General features: G+C 40.4%; 1 protein-coding gene and 1 pseudogene across 1 annotated transcript in view; both read right to left on the minus strand.

Moving 5' to 3' along the window:
* The window catches only part of LOC101648929, a 3708-nt pseudogene extending 2105 nt beyond the window's left edge, over positions 1-1603 (minus strand).
* OPHN1 (oligophrenin 1) overlaps positions 1-14752 on the minus strand; it is a 435527-nt gene that overhangs the window by 48139 nt on the left and 372636 nt on the right. The gene's annotated exons all lie outside the window — the stretch shown is intronic.

The following is a 14752-nucleotide window of genomic DNA, read 5'->3' on the forward strand; positions in this document are numbered from 1 at the left end:
GAATAAAATTGGGATTGGCTTTGACAGCACAGCACCAGAGCGACTCATAAGAGCCTGGTGACAACGGCTGCAGTACTGACAAGCCCACAACGAAAAAGCCACTGACATACAAAATTTAAAAGAAGGGGAAAAAGGAAAAAAAACAAACCCAAACAGATAGGCTGCAAAAAAACCAAAAAACCAAAAAAACAAAAAGGGGAAGAAAACAAACAAAAAAAGGCCTGTTAGTAGATCAAGGTCTATGTGTTGACCTTTAGGAGTGTTTTCTAGACGAGTCTAATGGGGTGCCACGTCCTGGCCCCAGCGTCCATCATTTGTCTTCCCTTGGGACCTCCTTGCTCTGCTTCCCTGCCGTTCCATTGCATGCCCCCAGTGTTTTGCCTCAGTGTGGTGGGGTCAGCTCAGTCGCCCATTCCACACTGTGTCTCCGGTGCGGTCCTGTGCAGGGCCGTGTGTCAGCGCAGGATGCCGCATATCGCCATGGGGGCAGCCACACAGTCCTCTCTGTACACTGGGCCATCCGAGCTAGTCTTCATTTTATCAATTTCAAGCTGCAGCTCAGGTTCAGAAGCAAGTACCAGATAGTCACTGTGATAGTTGGGTTTATTTTGCCAACTAGGCCTCCATAAGAATATGTGGGTGGAATTTAATCAGGTTTCAGTTAGATTAGAGGGCAACTGAAATAAATATATTCTAAGGCTGGCATCCCATCCCTCTTTCTCTCTGGTGATCGAAATAGTGAGCTGCTACTTTAGCTAGTTTTTTGCTTCAACCATGTGCTGCACTACCTGTAGGCCAAGCCAGCTTATGAATCGTGTTGCCTTGCCATGCATTGCCTAGACCTTGAGGTTACTTTGAGACCTGCTTCACCATACTACTGGTGGATTGTGTTGACATGCATACATCACTAGAACTCAAGAACACATTGGGCCTGCTTCACTACGCTCAGCACTACTGACTGTTGCCGCCCCATCATGCTGTCTGCTGCCTGCGGGAGACTATGCCTGCCTTGCCTGAGGCCAGACTTCACTGTCTGCTTCCTTGATCTTGGACTGACATTCTGCATGAGTTGAAGGACTTTCAGTATATTAACTTTTCCACGAAAGTGAGTTGAACTGAGGCCTCTGTACTGCTGTGTGGACTAATTAGCCATTATATTCCTTCTTACTGTATCAACCTATCCATATTTATATTATATATTATTTATATTTATATTAAATCATAAATGTCCTGATTTTGTTTCTTTTGAGAACCCTAACACAGTCCCCTAGATGAGAGATTTTACGGTGAACTTGGGATAAGGTTTCAATGTGTCCTTCTCAAGAACTGGTTTTCCTTTTGCAATTCTTTGCAAATGAATAGTATTCCAAGGGATATTCAATTTCTCTTTAGCCAATTTCCTTATCATTAGATGACCAGTCATGGCTACCTTGGTGTCCCAGGCAAAGACAAAGTGGCCAATGCGCTCCTTCTCCTGAGGCTGGATAGATCACACCACCAGCAGCCACTCAACTCTGCTCGACTGTCAAGTGCTGCAGGAAAAGGCTCAATGCATACCCGCCATTGCTGGCAGCAAATAGAACTGTTTGGCAGGGTAAACCATGCACTGAAAACGGACCTTGACATCACCTCCAGGCTGAGATGGCACAGATGCTAATGTGGTCCCACCCCTTTCTTCACCATGGCATTTTCAATAGCCTCACATGCATGTGAAATTTAGACACTGAATAAGGAAGACCAAAGAAGAATTGATGCATTTGAATTGTGGTGCTGGAGAAGCAAGTACCATGCACTGCCAAATGGACAAACAAATCTGTCTTGGAAGAAGTACAACCAGAGTGCTCCTTAGAAGCAAGGATGGGGAGACTAGTCTCATGCACTTTCAAGTTGTCAGAAAAGACCAGTCTCTGCAGAAGAGATGGATTTACATAGTGGCTGCAACAATGGGCTCAAGCATAAGAATAATTGTGAGGATGGTACAGGACCAGGTAGTGCTTTATTCTGTTGTGCATAAGGTTGCTATGGGTAGGAACCAACTTGATAGCAACTAACAAGAACCCAATAGCTGACCTAACTAACTAGCGGTGGGTTATCTAGAACATGGAGGCTCAGATAGGGCCTCCTAATTAAGTTTGTCTTTTGGATAGAGAGGCACTGTGCTATAACTCTCTTAGATTTGGTAAATCTGTGATAATAACTGAGGCAGAAATGATAATGCAACCAGAAGAGGTGGAGATAACAAACAGATACCAACAATGACAGCATAGTGAAAACCCTAAAATTTGAGAGTTGTAATATTCTGAGAATTAGGGCACTCTGAGCAGGGCTGCCCATACAGCAGGAACCACGTGCAGAATAGGGCACACTGCAAGAAGGAGGCCACCCTTAGAGAAGGGACCATCTGAGAATGTTCCTGGAGCTGGTCAGGAAGAACCAGAAGCCAGATGAGGGCATAGTGCAGTACCCTTTTGAACGTTTCCTGATGGGTGAGAAGGAATGTTGGCTTTGGGGGAAGAGGAAGTAAGGCCCCATTGAGAAGTGGTTCCCCTGGGAAGTTGAGATCTCAAGCTAGAACCTTTCTCAAACGTTGATCTATGGATATCTTTGGTTCTGTTTATATCATTCTCTGATATATTAAAGTTGTTTTATTAGATATGATGTTCCATGCTTTTTCTGTGATCATTGAAATGAATTATTGAATCCAATAGAGAAAAGAGTGACATGGGAGGCAATAGTTTGGTGTCAAAAATAATGGAGAAGTTGGAAAATGGAGGTCTATTTGACCACCAGCTCACAGAAATCAACTTTGCTCATTCCTATGGTCAGGGTTATACATTTTAATTGGTATCCAAAAAAGTTCTCCTGTTTTTTTTATTATTATTATCATTTACTACACTCTAACTATATCTGAGACTAAAAATGTTGTCAGCTACATTTTTTTTTTTCTTTTTTAACATTTTATTAGGGGCTCATACAAAAAAGTTCTCCTGTTTTAGGGAGGTCTTGTACTATTGTAGATCCCAATTGTTGATCTAGAAGGCTGATCTAAGAAGGCTTTGGTGTAACAACTTTTCCAAGTAAAATTTACAATTAGAACTGTCTTTCATGGTCAAGTCCTTTATAGTATTTACTGTATGTCTGCTCTGTGTCCTTCACATCTATTAATTCATTTATTGATTGCCACAAATTCTTCTTTAAAATTCATACTAGGAACTTGAGCTTGCATGGTATGGTTACAAACTAGCATATTTAAGTCACCACAGGATAAATGCCTTTATTCACTTCTTTTCAGAGGATTATAGGAGACGAGAATAATTTGAAACAAGCAGAGTTAAAGAAAAGTTCACTCAAAAGTGACAGGGTATAAGCCCTCATTTCTCCTCCTCTGAACATTAGAGTAGCTGTTCTATAGCTCATAAAGGAAACAGGGATTGCTAATTTATATAGCTAGACTAGATCAGCTCACTAGGATGAAGAGTAGAAAGAGGATTTGAGGCTGAGGGCTTGGCTAGGTACATTGTGCATTGTCCAAGGTCACCTAATAGTAAGTGTCAGAGCTATCATATGAACTTAGATAGTTCTGATTTCAAGGTAAATCCTCTTCCCACTATATAACACAGAAGGAAACTTTTTAAGTTTAACAAATGACTTATTGGGAGGAAATAATATCAGGCAGAATTTCTTTTCCCAACTCTCCAAAACTCCAAAAAGGAAAGACAAATGAATTTGGCTTTCTGTAGACTGGGTAAAGATACTTAGGGTGTTGTAGTATTTTAAAGTAACTTCAGGAAAAATGCAGAGGGTGGCCTAGAGGCAAACTTGTACTTATTTGTTTTCTGAGTACATGATTGACAAGAGTAGATGTTACCTGTATTGAATTCTAAAGACAGTCTAAGAGAACGAAATATACAATGAATACAACTGAAATCTGATGAAACTTGGCCAATGCCCAAAGTTACAGTCAGCAGCTCAACTCCTCAGAATACTGTCTCTGATGGCTCTTGAGGACTCACATTGAATGATAATATTTGTTGGACTTTGAAGCATAGCTAGAAGAGGGATCCCCTCTAGTGAGAAGAGAGTTCATGAATTGCTTGACTGTGTTTGGTCACAAATATTTTCTTGATTCTTCTTTGCAATGAAAACCACTTCTTTAAGTGGGAAAAAAGAAAAAAAATAGTATAAAACGTGATCATTTTTTATTGCGAAGGGCCAAAAGATTAAAATTCACTTGGAAATCAATTCAGAGTGTTCTGAGATGCTGCTTCAGGGTTGTAAATATAAGATAGTACAAAATAAATCTTGCCTTCCTAAATATCAAGGCTACAAGACTTTGCCCTGATAAATCCGAGAATTCCACTGAGTCCCCATTTACAATCTGTCTGAAGCTGTGTTTAGGTTTCTGGTGTCTGCCTGTATTTGCACAACCTGTACTCTGAAGCCTCATTAGAAACAAAGATAGTGAGGGGGTGAAAAATAACAAGCTCTAGCACTTGTTAGAAATCATTAAAAAAAATTTTCCCCCCATTGTGAATTGGATGGAAATTTATAGAGAAGATCATCAGTTTTACACTCAACAATTTATGCACATTCTGTTTCAGCTCATCCATTATCCATTCCATCTCCAACCTTGACTTCTTGTCTCCATTACTCCTTTGTTAACTCTTCTAAGTTTTTTCCTTGGGTAAAGGCTGGCCACTTGATCCTAAATGGTTGATTATTGTTAGTTGTTCACACATCAATAGGGCTATTATTGACCTTATATATCTGTCTATCGTTTGGCTGAAAATCAAGCCATAGAGCCAAGTTCATTTCCAGACCTATAAGGTGACCAAGGGTCATAGTTTCAAGACGCCCTCAGTCAGTAGAAACGACTTTGAATGTGCTCCCAAATTGCTTAGGGTATGGACAGAATTTTAAAATGCCATACTTGTTGTCTAACAAGGGCTAACTTTTTAAAGAGGCTGTCACCAGATCTGTTTTTTGTCTCTATAACATACAGTCTGTAAGACACTTGTAGAGGTAACTTTCTAGAAACAGATCTAATTCTACCCAGACATTACAATTACCAAAAATTTAGCACCCAAACCCGGAAAGGGACTTACTTGTCCAAGGTAAAAAAGTTAGTAAGTGAAAAAATTGAGGTTAGAACCCAAGAATCGGAGAGTTCCAGCAAAATGGCCACCAAGAAACACATACCAGAGGGACTCTGCAGAAATTAGTGCAGGAGAGCCATTGAGAAGGAAATCCCATGCTTTCAGGTCACAGGAGGAACATCATAAAGATAAGTAGACACAGATCCACTAGGTTTTGATGAGCTGTAGGCTTCTGGTTTACCACTGCCATGCTGGCTGGGGCTTAACCTTAGACTCGACATAGTCTCAGACGAAACTAGACTACTTTGACCAGGCCAATGGCTTTACTTCAACACAACCACATCTTGCCACCACCTTGGGGCAGGGTTTAACCCTACCAGCACCTAGGTCAGGTGATCGGGGCTCAGCTATTTCTTTACTTTTACTTTATCACTCTTCTCCCTTTCCCACCACAGTCTCAGCAGGCTTGGTTTGTTTTATTTCTGTTTTCTTTTCTTTCTTTTCACAAGCCATTGCTGGCATTCAGGCCAGTCCCCTCCACCAAGAGCAACTATGCCCACCCTCCACCCACCAGGGGGAGTTCCCGCCCACCCAAGTTCTGTGGCTTTACTTGCAGCTGGGGAAATCCTGCCTGCCTTCCATTATACCCAAAGGGCTAGGGGATTTGCCCTTCATATGGCTGGGGGAACTGCCCCTACACTCCAAGACCCTTTAAGCTGCTGGGGGAACTCCAACCTGCATGTTGTGATGCTCCACAAAGCTAGGGGAAAATCTGCCCACCTTCCACGGTGCTCCATGTGACTGGGGAATCCCCTGCCCATCCTCAGGGGCCCTACACGTGGCTGAGGGAGCTAAAGGGGAATGACAAGGTATTTCCACTTTTTGCTGAATTTTAAGGTTCAGATTTGAAAGGTTAATTCATAGGGAATGTTTCAGTACTCAGAATTCTGGGGGCAAACCTCAGTGCACAAATTCATCCTATACTTTTACCCTATCTCACCAAACTTAGCTATTCTTATTCACTATGAACAGATCCTGACCATTAAAACAAAGTTATCTAAGTGAATCATCAACTAAGTCCACATGTAAGAAACACACCATCATGTGTGATCCAAGACTTATAAATAATAAAACCTAAATCCAAAGGAGGGAATGGTATCAGAGATAAATTGTGAACGACTATGGATGACACCAGAAGCCCAAAGTCCATTTGCGTGGTCCACACAATTAATCCTCCAGAGTTGAGGAATGTGAATAGGCTTGCTATCCGACAGAGAGCATTGTAACGTTGATTATGGCAGATGCACTTAGTTAAAGATGTTTCAGTTTTTAATATCGTCTGCTTTATCTTTGGTTGAGATTTTTCTGTTTTGTAGTCATTGATGTTGGGTTTTTATTTGTTTTCTTTGTATGATTTATTTTGTATGATTTTTGTAATGAAATCCAGGATAACTAGATCTATACAGAGACAGTAACAGGATAGGGGCATGACAGGGGAGGATGTGGGGATGTGGGAAGCTAATAGCAATGAGTATAAGAAAATGTTCTGAAATTGATTGCAGGGATCATTGCACAAATCTTAATACGATTAACAATTAAATTGTATGCTATGTGAAGTACATGCTAAAAAAACACTCCCACCCAACAAAAACAAACAACCAAAAAACAGACCCTGATCATACTTCAAAGCTAAGATGACTTGGCTTTTAGAGAATATTTGAAGATTGTCTGGACTTAATCAGAATTGAGAAGGCAATGTTTTCCAAGATTCAATATTACTAGTGAACACGTATGAAATTCTCAGTCTTAATGATTCTCCCTTCACAAATATTTTTCTTCAGGTATACTTTGATCTTAATATTGATTGCTTAAAGATGTTTTTCTGATGATTCATTTGAAAATGCTTGGCAAATCCCCAGCTAACTATACTAGAAACTGAAAATATCTTCACATAAAGAGACTATTAAATATGTTCTTTTAATAATGATTAGCTGAATCATATCATTTCACAAATTTTTTTAAATGAAGAATTGGTTAGTTATAGATTTTCTCCCTAAACAGACATATAACACACACATATATGTACATACAGAAATAAATACATATGTAAAATGTAAGTAAATATATAGATACATGTATACTGTACATGTTAATATTTTACATATGTATATATTAAAATATATCTCTATCTAATCAAATCTATCTATCTATCTATCTACCTGCCTATCACTCCAGAAAGCAGAGGTGGAGAAACTCATTAATTCATTATCTTGCTGCCCTCTGGTGGAAAATGAAAATTCACAGAAACCACACTTTAGAGAAAAAGGAGAAATAGTCCATGATGGGAAGGGTCTCTAAATTCTGGATTGCTATACTGAGTGAAAGATGCATAAATTAGTTTTTCTTTAAAAGGAACTCCTGTTCACCTCCTTAAATCCATTACATTGCCAGGACATTGTTTTTTTTCCCCCCTAGATGTGGTCCCATTTTGTCTTTGGGGTGTATAGGCAGATATGAGTTTCTACAGGGTTTGTATTAAAAACAGCCCATCTTTCTTTGGCCAGATAACAGGAAGAAATGCAACAAAGATTATACCACTCAGTTTTCTAGTTCCTTCAACCTCGGTTTCTAACAAAAAAGCTTCAAAAGGTTCATAGAAAAGTTCAATTAAAAAATAATGAAAGATTTCCATGAATTTTTGAAGCCCTCTTCTTTATCTTAGTGAAGAAGATAAAATCTATTTTCAAATACAACGACAATAAAATTTTGAATTACCTTGAAAAACTTATTGTCCCATAAAATTGTACTTTGGGCAATAAAACAACACCTTGTATAATTATATAGAATCACACATTCAGTAAAAGGGAAGTATTAGCAATGAAGAGACTACAACTAAGCCAACATCAATGATGCAAAAACTAGCACAACAAACAACACACTGCTGTTTTTAACATCTCCGATAAAATGGATCCCCAATTACTGAGGTGCAGCTTTATAATTACCACACTCAAAGCTTCTAGTTCCTCATTATAAAATGGAAATAATAATATTTATCTATCATCCATAGGGTCACTATGATTGATAAACAACTAAATAGCAGTGAGTAAGAGAGCATCTACAGAGTAAGAAGAGAAAATAAATGGACTAAAAGGACATGGCTCCATGTTGGGTACATAGCTTGATTTCTTGTTCATTGAACATGAATCTAAATCTAAGGAGGCACAACTCTGACTTCTTAGTTCCAATGCAGTGGTCCCAGTAGTAGTACTAGAGGGAAAGGGAGATACCTAAGTATATAAAGCACAAATGAGACAACCTGTATGAATTAGGGTCTGGTAACTACTTTGAATTGAGGTGGGTAGATAGCGGGGGGGTTGGGGGGACTGAGGTTCTAAAGCACAGATGAGTAAGAAAAGAACTGGAAAAATGTTCAATGGTTGCTGTTACTTTGGTTTTAGCATTAGACCTAGGGTGATACAGCAGGCAAAAATGGGCTTTATGTAAAATTAAAAGCCTAAACCAGTAGTTTTTTAGGGTCCTCTTTCTTGTTCTAATATTCAAATGTATCTAGCCCATATTTTGTTTTGTTAAGTGAAATAATTTTGTCCTTAAAACAAAATTCTGAAAAATTACCTTAAGTAAAAGGAAGATACTGGGAGGAGCACACAAGATAAAAAGAACAAAGTAAAGACTACCACAAACACAATCCTACAATTACAGTAATAACAATAATCTCTGAGTGGATATATAGAAATATATGAAAGCATAACAGGGACTAGAAGGAGATATACATGAATATAATATAGCACACGGGGCAAAGTTATGCAAACTTCGTAAGCATAACCAATCACCTTGAGGGATTGGGTCACTGAGCCTGGGAGCTTAGGGCCACAGTATCAGGGAACTCTAAGGTCAATTGGCATAATATAGTTCACAAAGATAATGTTCTACCTCCTACCTTGGTGAGTAGTGACTGGGATCTTACAAGTTCTTAAGTATCCATCTACGGTACAAACATTGACCTACCCCCATCCTGGGGAAATAAGAGTGAAGACAATCAAATACACAAGGAAGTATTTACTCCAAAGGACCAATGTAACCTTAAGATCAGAAGAACTACTATATGATACCCCTCCACCTCTGCTAACTGCTCTGAAAGAGATCACAATAGGAGGTCCTGGAAGAGAATGTGAGACATTTGTGTACATGGGGCACTTAATTATTTAATGTTGTTCTTCTAACCAAAGTCTCTAACTCCTATCAAATGACCTTTTATTCCCTGCATGGGTCTGATGAGAACATGGGAGGAGTCCAACGTGGAGTACTGCAGGCTCTTCATGCTTTCTGATGCTGGGACTGAACTACAGGTGGAAGCTGAGCCTGGGGCTTGAGCCCTGGAAGCGGAGTGGAAGATGGAAGCATGGCGCTGTACCCCAATGTTACCCCATCACCTGAGGAGTCTGGGCAGAGACTGGATGAGACAGTGGGAGAATCTGTAGAGGTGATGCTGGAATAGACATATTTCTAGTTGTATGAGGTGGCCTGGACATTATTCTCGCACTCCTTATCCATACTTCAGTGTAGGCATTTCTCACTCAATTGGAGACCAGCTTGTTTGTTTGAGTCTAGAACTCAGTTTCATTACTTACACTGGAGACCTGACCACCTGAGCCAGACTTCTTTGATCCATCTCTCTTGTTACAGCATGAACTCTGAGGGAGTTCTTCATCCAAACGAAGAAAACACCAAGGCACAATAGAACGGCATTGGGAATATATATATAGCCATAATAAAGAAAACACGAAGATCCTAGGAGACAAAAATGGCGACCCCAATTGTGAAGACAGTGAGAACCAGTTTGACTTTTCAGTGATATCCTATAATATACTGTCATAAGACTTATTGGAAGACAATTCACACCTCTACAGACACTGCCAACAGCTATTATTACATTGGAGTTTTAGGTTTCCCAATATTCTGAGAGAAATTAAACACTTTGATGCAGATGTACTTTGTTTGCAAGAAGTTCAAGAAGACCATTATGGAACAAAGATCAGGCCAAGTTTGGAATCACTGGGTTATCACTGTGAATACAAGGTGAGGACAGGAAGGAAACCTGATGGCTGTGCCATTTGCTTTAAACAATCCAAATTTTCGCTCGTACCAATGAACCCAGTGGAGTTCTACCGCCCTGACATTCCTCTATTGGACAGAGACAATGTTGGATTAGTGTTGCTCTTGCAAACCAGAATCCCATCTGCTGCCTCTCCTGCAATCTGTATAGCTAACACACATCTGCTGCATAACCCAAGGTGAGGAGATATTAAGCTGACCCAGCTGGCAATGCTACTGGCAGAGATTTCCAATGTTGCCCACCAGAAAGAAGGCAGCTTCTGCCCTATAGTGATGTGTGGTGACTTTAATTCTGTTCCTGGTTCTCACTCTACAGCTTTATAAAAGAAGGAAAATTGAATTATGAAGGACTTGCTATAGGAAAGGTATCTGGCCAGGAACAGTCTTCACGGGGACAAAGAATTTTATCTATTCCAATTTGGCCTCCAAACCTAGGAATCTCACAGAACTGTGTGTATGATGTACAGCAGATACCAAAAGTAGAAAAGACAGATGACAATCTGACACAACCACAGCTTGAGAAAACAGAGGTCATCATGGCAGCTGGGAAATGAATTCTGACTTTAGCTGAGCTTAAAAAAGCACTTCTCAAAGATCACTTGGATTAAAAAAAAAGAACGAAAATTATTATAATCTGTGCTTGCACTTATAACCCATAAACCCGAGTTCAAAGCCTACTCTGCAGCTTTTTAACAGTGCAGGGAATTTCTGTGTGAGATTCCGTTTCCTCATCTATAATTGGGGTTGTTGTGGGGATTGGATGAGGTAAAGCACAATGTTGGATACATGATGAGTGCTTAAGCAATGTTATTAAAAGGAATACACTTTGAAGTTTATTTCCATCACATTTTTAATTTAAGATCAAGATCATTTAACAAAATAGTATCTTCCAGAATTCAGGAAGGTTATTTACCTGTTCTGATTGGTTAGATCTCAAAACAGTTTATTTGAGAATTGATTCAAAAGAATGTGCCAATAAAAATGAAAAAAAAGAACATGGGGGAAGATACTGATAGTATTTATCTGTGAGTAATTGTGAATAGAATTCCCTGGAATGTCATCCTGCTGTGTATAAAATGAGCCCTCTGAAAATCAGAAGGAGTGATTTAACTACCAGCAAGAGCCAGGAGTGGACTCAAATTCTCTGAGCAATGAATCTCTTGTAACATCAAAGGAGCAGCAGCAGCTGCTGCAGAACCAGGAGCCTTAGCATGAGACAGAATGGTGGATTTCCCAACCCATGGCACAGTAAAGCTGAGTGCTTTTGTGCAGGAGGCTGACTTGAGAAGTAAGGTGCTTCTGGGCACTTAATTCAGGGAGTTAGAGCTGAAATGCCTTTGAGTTGAGGCTTCAAGTAGAGTAGTATGCCCCTTTGGGCATTTATTAGCAGACCTGAAAGAACTTTGCAACTTGTCCTGATAAGCAACTGTCCTGAGCATTTCTTGCTGGCATTACAACCTGTAAACTTCCTTAATAAGCGCTTTAATCATGAATTTTGTCGGTGAGTTCTGAGTAGCCATTGCAATGGATATTAGAACCTCAAGGCAAAGTAGAGAATAGTACTGAAAACAACACAATATGGAACAAATCTAAAAATCATATAAAATACCAAGGTTAGTGGTCAGATAGAAACCTCTCCTCTGGTGGAACCTCTCCTCTGAGACACCCTTAAGGCTTAGAACTGAAATCAGTTCACCTTCAAAATGAATCAACTTTCAGCCAAACAATACTCCAAACCAAACCCATTGTCATTGAGTCAATTTCGATTCATGATGATACTGTTTAAGGTTTCCAGGGCTATAAAACTTTATCGGGGCAAATATCTTCATTTCTCTTATATAGCAGCTGGGAGGTTTGGGCCACTCTGTTAGTCTGGGTAAATTAAAGAAACAAATTCACAGACACTCATTTGTGTGTAATAGAGAAGTTTATATCAAAGAGTAATTGTATAGTAAGAAAACATCCCAGCCCAGTCCAGGTAAAGTCCAAAAGTCTGATATTAGCCCATATGTCTGATACCAGTCTATAAATTGAGTCTAGGGTCCGCCTATCTTGCCACCTATGTACCCCACTCCCTCCCTTTATTATTGCATGTACACCCCTAGGTCATCCCCCTCCTACTGCTTGTATTGCCTATGTTACAACCTCTTCCCATGACATAGGGCGTTATCTGTAATCGGCTTGCATGCCCCCAAAGATATATAAGCTTTGGTTAGAAATAAAACCTCATGAGAGCTCTCTCCTGTCCTCTTGTCTCCCACCTCCATGTGTACCACCAAGAGGAGCTGAGGTGAGCATGCTACCATGAAATGTGTGTGACTTCTTTATTTTACTCTCTCACTCCCATCTCTCCCATTTCTTTATGACTTTACTATAATCTTTATATATCTTAACTGTACGATTGTGCCTAAGGAACTCGTGATTAGTTATGGGGAGCTGGCTACCCCCACATCTAATGAAGAAGGAAACTGGAGGGTATTCAATTCTATTACCTTCCTCTTCTCTGTGTCTATTTTCAGGGAGAATTATACAAAACATAATTATAAATCCCAACTGATCAGAAAAGTGAAAATACCCAGAAAGTCCCCAATGTTTGTGTCCCTTTTTACCTTTCTTCTCTTACCTCTTTTCCTCCAGCCTCACCAATCTATTCAAAGTCTATTTTTTTGGTGTGAACATACTTTTTTTTTATTTTTCCCTTTCTAATAATGATATCATGTAGTAACTGTTTTTAACTTTGCTGAACATAATATCTTACAAATGCATTCGTCATAAGGTAGTTCACAGCTTCGTTATTTTTGTTAAATAATTTTATTGGAGGATCATACAACTCTTATCACAAACCATACATACATCCATTGTGTCAAGCACATTTGTATATATGTTGCCATCATGGTTTTCAAAGCATTTTCTTTCTACTTGAGCTCTTGGTATCAGCTCCTGATTTTTCCCCTCCCTCCCTCATGAACCCTTAATAATTTATAAATTACTATAATATTTTCAAGTCTTGCACTGTCTGATGTGTCCCTTTACCCCCTTGTCTGTTGTCCGCCCCCCTGGGAGGTGATTATAGGTAGGTCATTATGATCGGTCACCCCTCTATCTTCCCCCACCTTACCCTTCCCCTCCTGGTATGGCTACTCTCAATATTGGTTCCAAGGAGTTTATCTGTCCTGAATTCCTTGTATATCCAGTTCTTATCTGTACCCATGTATATGCTCTCGTATAGCCAGATTTGTAAGGTAGAATTAAGGTTATAATAGTGTGGGGGAGGAAGCATTAAAGAACCAGAGGAAAGCTGTATGTTTCATTGGTTATATACAGCACCCTGACTTGCCCGTCTTCTCCCCATGACCCTTCTGTAAGGGGATGTCCAATTCCTTATAGATTGGCTTTGGGCCTCCACTCCGCACTCCCCCCCACGCCCCCTCATTCACCTTATGACTTTTTGCTCTGGGTCTTTGATGCCTGATACCTTATCCCATTGACAACTTGTGATCACACACGTGGGTGTGCTTCCACCATGTGGGCTCTGTTGCTTCTCAGCTAGATGGACAATTGTTTATCTTTAAGCCTTTAAGACCCCAGATGCTATATCTTTTGATAGCCAGGCACCATCAGCTTTCTTCACCGCATTTGCTTATGCACCCACTTTGTCTTCAGCGATCGAGTTGAGAAGGTGAGTGTCTCATGGTGCCTCGTTATTAGAACAAAGTGTTCTTGTGTTGAGGGACTACTTGAGTAGAGGCCCGATATCCATCTGCTTCCTTAATACTAAACCTATAAATATATGTACCTAGATCTATTCCACCATCATCATATAAAAATATATATTGTTTATATCTCCAGGGGAAAGAGAAATCAGACTTCAACCTGGTGCTCCAAGACAAGAACGCAACACACTGGTATGAAGCAGGGAACCAATAGAGAGACCTGAGGGGCTGGGCCCATTACCAACCAAGACCCCCCCCCTCCCACCAGAAGAATTATTTCAGAGGACAGCACTGAAGCTACAGCTCAAGGAGAGGGACCTATCTGATCAGAACACACAGGAGCAAATGAGGGGGGCGGAAAAATAGTAAAGCACATCCTGGCCCACCAAACCCTGAAGACATTATTTCTGCTCAGAGCAGCCAAATGCACAGAGAGGAACACAGGGTTGGCCCCACCACGAGAAAAGATATTCCTCACTGACCCAATTGCACCACGGGGGACAACACGGGAGACACAGAGTGGGAATTGTGCCTGCCCTGACCCCACCACACTGAGGCGAGATGCTGGGGGTGTGCAACAGAGCAGCAAGGGAGGAGAGCAATGGAGTCCCCAGGGAACACCAAAAATAGACTATGGGGCCAGGGCAAGGTGCCCCATCAGACTCGATTAGAAAACACTCATAAAGTTTCATTCTTTTTTATAGATGTATAGCAGGGGTCCTAAAACTATGGCCCAGAGGCCACATGCAGCCCGCGGAGGACATTTATCAGGCCCAATGGACTCATGGGGGGAGGGTCACCCCCAGGTTC

The sequence above is a fragment of the Echinops telfairi genome, unplaced genomic scaffold (genome assembly GCF_000313985.2).
Source record: "Echinops telfairi isolate 266 unplaced genomic scaffold, ASM31398v2 ScPeMD7_7423;HRSCAF=8461, whole genome shotgun sequence".
In the NCBI taxonomy this organism is placed as follows: domain Eukaryota; kingdom Metazoa; phylum Chordata; class Mammalia; order Afrosoricida; family Tenrecidae; genus Echinops; species Echinops telfairi.